Here is a 9612-nt window from a genome sequence, read left to right as displayed (position 1 = left end):
GACAGGAACTGTGAAGGACTCCACAGTCCAATGAATTATAATTTTACATCTAAAAAGTTTAGTGGTGCTGCAGAACTGCTTAAGCACATGATTGGCTTCTCCCTCAAAGGAATACAAAAGAATCCAAACATCTGTATTAAGGCATAGTTACATGACATATTGTCTTGTCTTCAGTCAGCAAAGCCAGTTTAAGATGTTCCCATGCCTTTCCTTCCTGACCCCAGAGAAGAGAACATTTCATGACTTAATTTAATCAGTGAAAACAATTCAGTTCTTGAAAGATACATGAATAATAAACATATATGCCAAGAAGAGCAAGGCAAACAGCAGGAAATGTTTTTTCTCTGAAAATATTTTATAGAAGTCTGCAACCCTGCACATTAGGCATCATTTTGTCCAAACTACAGTTACAGTGTAAAATTAGAAGTACAAACCATGATAAAATGACAGGATATATATGAAATTAATTTGCCACTAACTGCATGCTAACCTCACAAGAAGTACTAGATTTGGTTTCATTTCTTGTCATATATTTGACAAATTTTCAGATACCTTTGGAGTGTTAAATTGCTCAGATTTAACAAAAGCAACAGTTTGCCAACTGTTGAGGGGCAGTTAAAATATTCAACTACTGATAGGTATTCAGTCTACGGGACCATATTACCAACTACTTCACCCCAAAGACCTAGTTTTACTGCAGTGCTTACCAAGATAGACATCACCTTACAAAAATTACCTCTCCCCTAATCACAAGACTTTACTTTTTGCTGTAACATACTTTCTGAAACCTATTCTCTTTTAACATCTTGACAACTGCCCTGCCCAGTACATCTATTATAATCTTACATGTTCCAATTCTAGGCCAAATGACAACGTAAAAAAGCATTGTAAAAGACTTATATTTAGCACAAAATTAATTATTCTGAAATCCAGTATTCAATATTTACATTAAGGAAAAAATAATGTGAAATCATCCATAAGCATTACAACATAATCTTCAAATGGGATAGTTGCACATTCAGAAAAGAACAGAAAATGGCTTAATGGGGAAAAATAACCACACATAACGTACAAAAACCATAAACAAAACACCAACCAAAACCAACAAAAGCAACAACAGAAAAAACCCCACTTCTCTGAATTGTGACCAAATAAAGCTTTTCAGCAGGTTTTGAATCAATGCTCTAAAGGGGGTAAGAACGAGCACAGAGGATTTTTTTAAATATAACAGTACCCAAAGACTTACATATTACAAAAGGCATGTAAAAAATATTTCTTCGGTAAAGAAGACTTAAAACGTGTAAAAGAGAGCTAATATCACACTGGCTACAAAAGGTACCTGCTCATAGTACAAACTAGACTAAGTGGAGATGAGGATACAGGAAAAGGGGGACAACAGAATGTATAAATTAGTCTTGGGAATTTAGGCAGCAGAAAAGAAGAGAGTATGGTCTATTTAGAGACAGATTTGTCAACTCCTGTCTGTTCACTCCAATACTTGAAGAAATTTCTTTTTCTCCAGAACATATTTAGGGAGGCAGACAAAAATAATGCAATGTTGTTACAAAAATAAGTTAAAAACCCAATATATAATTTTCATGTATTTTGTAGCAATTGTTACCCGAGTTTTATGCTCTTCAAGAAAGTTACAAAACCAACTTTTGCTGAAAGTATTAACAGAATCTGCTTGTGCCTTTTTTGAAACCATAATTCATCACCTTCATTTTTATATGCAAACCATTTCACACAGCTGTAGAAATACTGGAAACACTTGTTGCTTTCAAGCTCCTGAAGGTATTTTAAAAAACTATACCTCAAAATTCCATTTCATAGAGAAAATAGCTTGGATAGAAGAGATTGCCCCATGATGTATTTGTTTCTCATTCAGGAAGCAACCAATCTTTCATAGTTAAAGTATCCAAATACATGAACGGACACCTCTAAATGGTGCTGTTATGATTAAATCTTCAGCGTTTTGCTGCATGGAAAGACTAGCATTATATTCTTAACAGATGTAGTGTTGGAATGGTTTTATACTCTTCAGAGAAATTGCACAGTATGATTTATAACCCTAACTCAAGTGAAATGATACTGAATAGAGTGCTGTCAGTGATGAACAACAACTCTGGATGACTGAAATTTGGTGAAGAAAGTAAAAGATGGCATCATTGCACTATCTTAAACCTTGAAAAAGCCACCTGGAGTGCTGAAACCTGACCAAATTTCTATAACTAGCAGCCTTCCACTATCTACTTCAAGCAAGGGAATTACACAGTGTAGATTATGGAGCCTGAGGCCATACACAGTGTAATTTTCATCATCTCTGAAGAAGAATTTAAACATCAGTACAGGTTTACACAGACACAACTTTTTTCCAATTGATGTAGCATTACTATACAAAGGCACTCAAAGTCAGATATTTTAAAATCCATGCAACTTGAAAGCTAGATTTCTGACATATTGGACATGAATCTCTGCTACAATAAAAAGCAAAGCACAAGGTAACTTTCAGTAGGAAAGAGATATTTCAATTCTTTAAGAAATAAAAGAGTTTCCATGTCTCCAAGTGGGGTACATAATCTGTGAGGATTTAAAATCTGCACATAATTATTCCCATTAATCACTTTCAGAAGTACCCCAGGGTCTTCATTTTCAATACCAATACAACAGAAAATAAAGAAGCAAGACTGTTTGCATTAATATAATGTCCCTTAAATGCCTAAAAATTTTACTGATTTTTTTTCAAAAGGAGAAAAATAATTTCCTGCATTAAAAATAAAACATTCTTTTTTGTCCCCCTTCACAGTTTAACATTAATATTGGGGTTTTGAAGTTCTAGTCAGCATTGCATTAACTGTTGCTCTAACAGGTGTTAATGCAGTTCCTGCCTTTCCTCTGAAGAGCTATAAAAACACAGTGCTTTCAGAATTTAGGTAAGGATATAAATCTTGGCTCCAGGTGTTTCTGAATCACTTTCCATAATCTGAAATAAACTAGTCTTGACCAATTCCAAATAAAGTTTGAATGCAGCATCGGTTTGTACTAAGTTAAACTACCTTAAAGAATGAGTACGTAAAATAAACCAAAACTTACTGACATATTTACTTTCTGGAAGGCATGTTAAATAAACTTTAAAACCGGATTTCAAAATCCAGCTGTAAAAGGGGTATGCAAAAGTGATAAATGAGGGCTAAACAGCACCCAAATTGCATACTTAGTTGTAAGTATTGCAGTAAGCAAGTGAAATTTTCACCTTAAAGTAACAATTCAGTTTAAATTAGAGCTTGCAGTTTTCTTCCAATTTAAGTCAATAGCTATTCTGTGGTTACCATGTATCAGCAAAACATGCCTAGTGAGCATATAAAACAGCTCAGCATGACAAATATAAACAATTAAGTCTCAAACATCAGTACTGAACGTAGAGTGCAAAACTTCTTCTCTGCCAACCCTAATGCAAATGCTCCCAAGCCCTGTACCCACTAATCATGTTTCTACTTTCAATGAGGTTCTGAATGTCTCCCCTATCCTCCCATCCCATTCCCTCACACTGGAAAAACCTCCCTCATTATCTTGACAGATAGCTTTGATTAGCAAGCAACTCAGTCAGTCATATTATATTCTATGTTTCAATTCCAGGAAGGTAAAGGTTCAGTGATATAATTCAAGTTTACTTAATTAGAAGAAAAAATAACTAAAATTCTCTACAGACACGATGCTGAGGTAGACTGCCTGAATAATGCTCATATACTGTTCACACCAGCCAAGACATTCCTTGACCAGAGATTGCTTTCTCTAAAAATTTATAAATACGTACATTTGTCTTTATATTTACCTCAGAACAACAGATGGGTAATGGAGATTTCCACTAGAAATGCTGAGAGTTTAATATTTGGAAACAGTAAAATATCCACTATTAGGTAACTCATTGAATGAAAATAGCCCAGTTACTTTTAGAGTGATTATTTTTTGACCATTCTGATTTAGTCTCAATAGACATTTAATAGCATTTGCTTTAGTAAAACTAACAATTCTTCAAATTTTCCTTTTTTTTTTTTTTTAAAGTACTTAAAAGTACTTAAAAGTATTAAAAAAAAAAAAAAAAAAGCCCCAATAGTTTGGACTTAAATTATATGGAATAGTGTTAACATTTTATCTGCACTTCTGTCAGTTACCATGGGTTCTGTGTTGTATTTAGCCTACTGAGTTCCAAGTGTAGAGTACAAATAATTTAACCATCCAAATTTCCTTATGGTATTTCAGATTCTTATATCAGTTCAGGTTTCCTAGCTTTAGAAAATGGACTGGTACACATACACATACATGAACAGGCAGTACTTTCTAGAGTTTCCTCCTCATTCACAGTTCTGAAAATTAGTTAGCAAGATTGAGATCTGCTCTGTGCTTGACACCTGTTATTCACATGATTCAACCACAGGTGTGTACCACAATGTGAATGTCTTCCAAATATATGGTAAATATGTAAAATATACTATCAAGAACATAATGAGAGTAGTACTAAATATTAAAAGTAGAAAACATGCTGGAGTACTGTGCATCAGTAATTTGTCTGGCTATTACAAACCTGGTTATTTTTACGAAGAGAAAAACAAGGAGGAGAAATTACAGAAGAATTTTGTTGGTATGGGTCCTGGGTTCAGCAGTAGCAGTCATTTCTTGATCCTTCTTAGTAGCTGGTGCGGCGCTCTGTTTTTGACTTTTGGCCTGGGAACAGAGCTGGTAACACTGATGTTTTTAGTTACTGCTCAGATGTTTAGACTGGCCATAGGACTTTGTGAGCCTCATGCTCTGCCAGGGACGAGGAGAAGCCGGGAGGAAGCAGAGACAGGACACCTGACCCAAACTAGTCAAAGAGGTATTCCATGCCACAGCACGTCATGCCCAGGGAGGTAACTGGGAGTTACCCGGAACGGCATTCTCTTCTCGGTTGGGCTCGTTTTGGTGGGTGGTATTGTGTTCTCTTCCCTTATTATTTCTCTTATCGTTATTATTGGTGGTAGCAGTAGTGGTTTGTGTTATACCTTAGTTACTGGACTGCTCTTATCTCAAGCCATGGAGTTACATTATTTTGATTCTCCTCCCTATCCCTCTGGGAGCAGGGAGGGGTGGGGGGAAGGAAAAAAAGAGGGGGGGAGTAGAAACTGTGTGGCTGACTGGGTTTAAATCACAACAGTTCTTTTTGGCACCCAACGGGGTGCTCAAACCCACAACCCTGACATTAAGTCTCATGCTCTAACAACTGAGCTAGCCAGGGTCAGTCAGATTTTCACCATCCATGAGTCACTATAAAGTAGTGGCCACTTTTCTCATTCAGCAATGTCCAGGGCCAGCTGGATGGAGTCCTCGATGACAAATTGCAGAAACTGCTGAAGGAGAGGGTGAATCGAGTCAATTTGCCAAAGGCCACCTGGTTGGTCAAGACTAGAGGATGTGCCAACAGGGCTGGCCCAGCCCAGTCAGAACTTTTACATACTGTAGAGGGGGAAGGAATGGATACACCAAAAGAACTGTCTTGGTTTAAACCCAGTCAGCCACACAGTTTCTACTCCCCTCCCCTCTTTCTTTCCTTCCCCCACCCCACCACTCCCGGTCCTGGAGGGATGGGTAGGAGAATCGAAAGAATGTAACTCCCACAGGTTGAGATAAGAACAGTCCAGTAACTAAGGTACAACACAAACCAGTACTGCTACCACCAATAATAATAATGATAAGAGAAATAACAAGGGAAGAGAATACAACCGCTCACCACCTGCCAACCAATACCCAGCCCAATGAAGCAGTGATCTAACCCTTCAGGGTAACTGCCCCCAGTTTATATAGTGGGCATGACGTGCTGTGGTATGGAATACCTCTTTGGATAGTTTGGGTCAGATGTCCTGTCTCTGCTTCCTCCCGGCTTCCCCTCCTCCCTGGCAGAGCATGAAACTCACAAAGTCCTATGGCCAGTCTAAACATTTGAGCAGTAACTAAAAACATCGGTGTTACCAGCTCTGTTCCCAGGCCAAAAGTCAAAAACACAGCACTGCACCAGCTACTAAGGATCAAAAAAAGACAGCTACTGCTGAACCCAGGACAGTATGTTTCTTGTTGAGTTTTTTATTTAGATTGCACCTCAGAATAGGTAACAAAATTACACTAACGTGTTTATCACTGCCAGTTTGGGGTCTTCGATCTGTTGTGCATTTAGAAATGGATTTAAACAGCCCTTGGCAATTTCCAGAAGTGGAACATTTTCAGTGAGAAAAATATGTTGTCAAGTAACATTTTTCTATTGATTAAAATATAAATTTATTAGCATGTGTGAGAAAGATGACAAAGCTTACATGTTAATGAACTTGGTTATTTTACATCAGCAAAGATATACCTGCAACATCCACAGGAATAGCTATTCAAAGAAGTTTGCGGGACATGTAACAATTATAAACTATTTTCTTTTCTGAATATAGAATCATAGAACCATAGAAGAGTTAGGGTTGGAAAGGACCTTAAGATCATCTAGTTCCAACCGTCCTGCCATGGGCAGGGACACTTCACGCTAAACCATATCGCCCAAGGCTCTCTCCAACCTGTCCTTGAACACCGCCAGGGATGGCGCATTCACACCCTCCCTGGGCAACCCATTCCAGTGCCTCACCACTCTAACAGGAAAGAATTTCTTCTTTATATCCAATCTAAACTTCCCCTGTTTTAAGTTTGAACCCATTACCCCTTGTCCTATCACTACAGTCCCTAATGAAGAGTGCCTCCCCAGCATCCTTACAGGCCCCCTTCAGATACTGGAAGGCTGCTATGAGGTCTCCATGTAGCCTTCTCTTCTCCAGGATGAACAGCCTCAACTTTCTCAGCCTATCTTCATACAGAAGGTGCTTCAGTCCTCTGATCATCCTCGTGGCCCTCCTCTGGACTTGTTCCAACAGTTCCATGTCCTTTTTATGTTGAGGACACCAGAACTGCACGAAATACTCCAGGTGAGGTCTCACAAGAGCAGAGTAGAAGGGCAGGATCACTTCCTTCGACCTGCTGGTCACGCTCCTCTTGATGTAGCCCAGGATAAAGTTGGCTGTCGGGGTTGCGAGCACACACTAAAGCCAGGTCATGTGCAGTTTCTCATCGACCAACACCCCCAAGTCCTTCTCCACAGGGCTGCTCTGAATCTCTTCTCTGCCCAACCTCTGGCTGTGCCTGCAATTGCTCCAACCCAGGTGTAGGACCTTGCACTTGGCATGGTTAAACTTCATAAGGTTGGTATCGGCCCACCTCACAAGCGTGTCAAGGTCCCTCTGGATGGCATTCCTTCCCTCCAGCGTATCAACCGAACCACACAGCTTGGTGTCATCGGCAAACTTGCTGAGGGTGCACTCAATCCCACTGTCCATGCCAGCGATGAAGATGTTAAACAAGACCGGTCCCAAAACCGATCCCTGAGGGACACCACTCGTTACCGGTCTCCAGCCAGACATTGAGCCATTGACCACAACTTTTTGTGTGCGGCCGTCCAGCCAGTTCTTTATCCACTGAGTGGTCCATCCATCAAATTGATGTCTCTCCAATTTAGAGACAAGGATGTCGTGTGGGACAGTGTCGAATGCTCTGCACAAGTCCAGGTAGATGACATCAACTGCTCTACCCCTGTCCATCAGTTCCGTAGCTCCATCATAGAAGGCCACCAAATTGGTCAGGCAGGATTTCCCCTTACTGAAGCCATGCTGGCTGTCACCAAGCACCTGGGTTTTCATGTGCCTTAGCATGGTTTCCAGGAGAATCTGCTCCAAGATTTTGCCAGGCACAGAGGTTAAGACTTATTTCCTAGCAACATAAAAAGCTACTGTCAGTAAACACTAGCAAATTTTGAAAAGGTCACTGTTAAAGTAAGGGTTGGCATAGTTCAAGCTACTTCATCAACAGCAGAACACTGCAAAGCCCCTCCACACACAGAACCGCAATTCATATATGCACTTCAAATCTCATGTAGTTTTCAAGCATGAAAGCTGTACAGAAAGCCTAATTAAATTTACAAAGAAGCAAAAAGTCTGCATAAAATTCACAGAGGTTTTTGAACCACCTTCAGGGTTTGTTATTAAAAAAAAAAAAAAAGAAAAACCAAAACCAAAGAAACCAAAAAAAAAACCCACAAAAAAAAACACAATTAAAAAAAAAAAACACAAAGAACAAACAACAACAAAACAAAACCAAAAAAAAAAAAAAAGACCCACCCAAACAAACCACCTCAGATATATCTTTGTGCTTCAGGCTTTAGAGTCATATTCACACATGCTAAGAAGGGACAAGGTAACCTAAAACAATGCCCAGAGATATGAAAAAAAAAAAAAAATAAAAAATTAATATAGGGATAGAGACATTGGAATAAAAACAAAAAATTAATTTACCTACACACCGTAAGTCAGCAACTCTTAGGGTCACCTCTCCATCATGGTCTCAGAAGCAAAAACGTGGCCCTGCTGTAGCAAACTCGCCCTCAAACATGGAAGTAATATTTTAGCGTGGATTCACATTAAAGAATTCCTGAAATGGTCAGGTATTACTCAGCGTTATACAAGATTTTTCACACCAATGAACCACTTTCCACCTACAAAAGCTTTCTATGCTTTTTTGAGGAAGGTGACAGTTTTATATGACAGCTAACCCTGATTCTAGTTCCATTAGGGTTTCTAGATACAAGGTTGAGAAACTAAGGACCCTGGTTGTATATATTCACTTTCAAAAAAATATCCTGTTCAACAGTTTCTACATGGCATTTGAAACAAAGACTCAGGGATCCTAACAGGAAAGCCACAAAAGAGAAAACACAGGAGGTTTGCAATGTAAGAAATCTGCAAAAGTCAAATTTGAACAGTAAAATGAACAGCAATGTAAAAAAAAAAAAAAATTAAAAAAATCTTCAGGTTCAGCAACAGCTTCAGCCATTAGGTATTTATATTTAAGCTTCTAAATAGTAATTTAATTTAAAAGCAGGGATGATGTGGTGTGTGAGAGACCCAAAAGATCCCAAAGACACTGTTTTCTGGGGGATGTGGATCCCCCACCACCTCCCAAAACAACAGTGAGGTTCAGGTTACTGCTAGTATAATAATAGTAATTATAAGATGTGTCATGCACTGTAAACAATTGTTAATCGTCTTCTTATGTTTTTTCCAAGTAAATTAACTATCCCATCTCTTGTCAGTTAAACCATCTACTGAAATGACAATAATTATCCACTGTTCTCTTAAGAACAGCCTTTCACTTTCCCCCTTTTACCTCGTTTGGAAATGCAATGTAAAATCTCAGTTTTTCTTAGTTCTCAACTTTTTGATCATCCTGAGCTTTCAAAAACCTCTGGAAGCATCCAAGTACCTGGAAACAAGGTGAATCTAAAGGGGGAAAAAAAACCCAGCTCTTAGCATGTATGCACATTAAAATAAAGCAGAGGAAAAAGCCACAGGGAATATTACGGATAAATGCTGGAATGCTTACCATTTTAGAGAAGGAAGTGGGCTCTACTGCCTTGCTAGAGGACAGGGATATGGAAAGGAGATCAGAAGGCTTCTGCTTAGCTTGGAAATTATGAAATACCTCATTGCTTTATAAGTATAA

General features: G+C 38.7%; 1 long non-coding RNA gene across 1 annotated transcript; it reads right to left on the bottom strand.

The window, feature by feature from the left end:
- Nucleotides 1-7454: 7454 nt before the first annotated feature.
- LOC136007359 (uncharacterized) lies at nt 7455-9612 on the bottom strand. Its single transcript, XR_010609657.1, has 3 exons — nt 9277-9612; nt 8406-8541; nt 7455-7824 (listed from the first exon to the last, which is right to left on the bottom strand). It is a non-coding gene; the product is annotated as an uncharacterized LOC136007359 (long non-coding RNA).

Source organism: Lathamus discolor, chromosome 1 (assembly GCF_037157495.1).
Source record: "Lathamus discolor isolate bLatDis1 chromosome 1, bLatDis1.hap1, whole genome shotgun sequence".
Lineage (NCBI taxonomy): Eukaryota > Metazoa > Chordata > Aves > Psittaciformes > Psittacidae > Lathamus > Lathamus discolor.
Note: the sequence above shows the minus strand (reverse complement) of the source record. Positions and strands in the feature narration are given on the sequence as shown.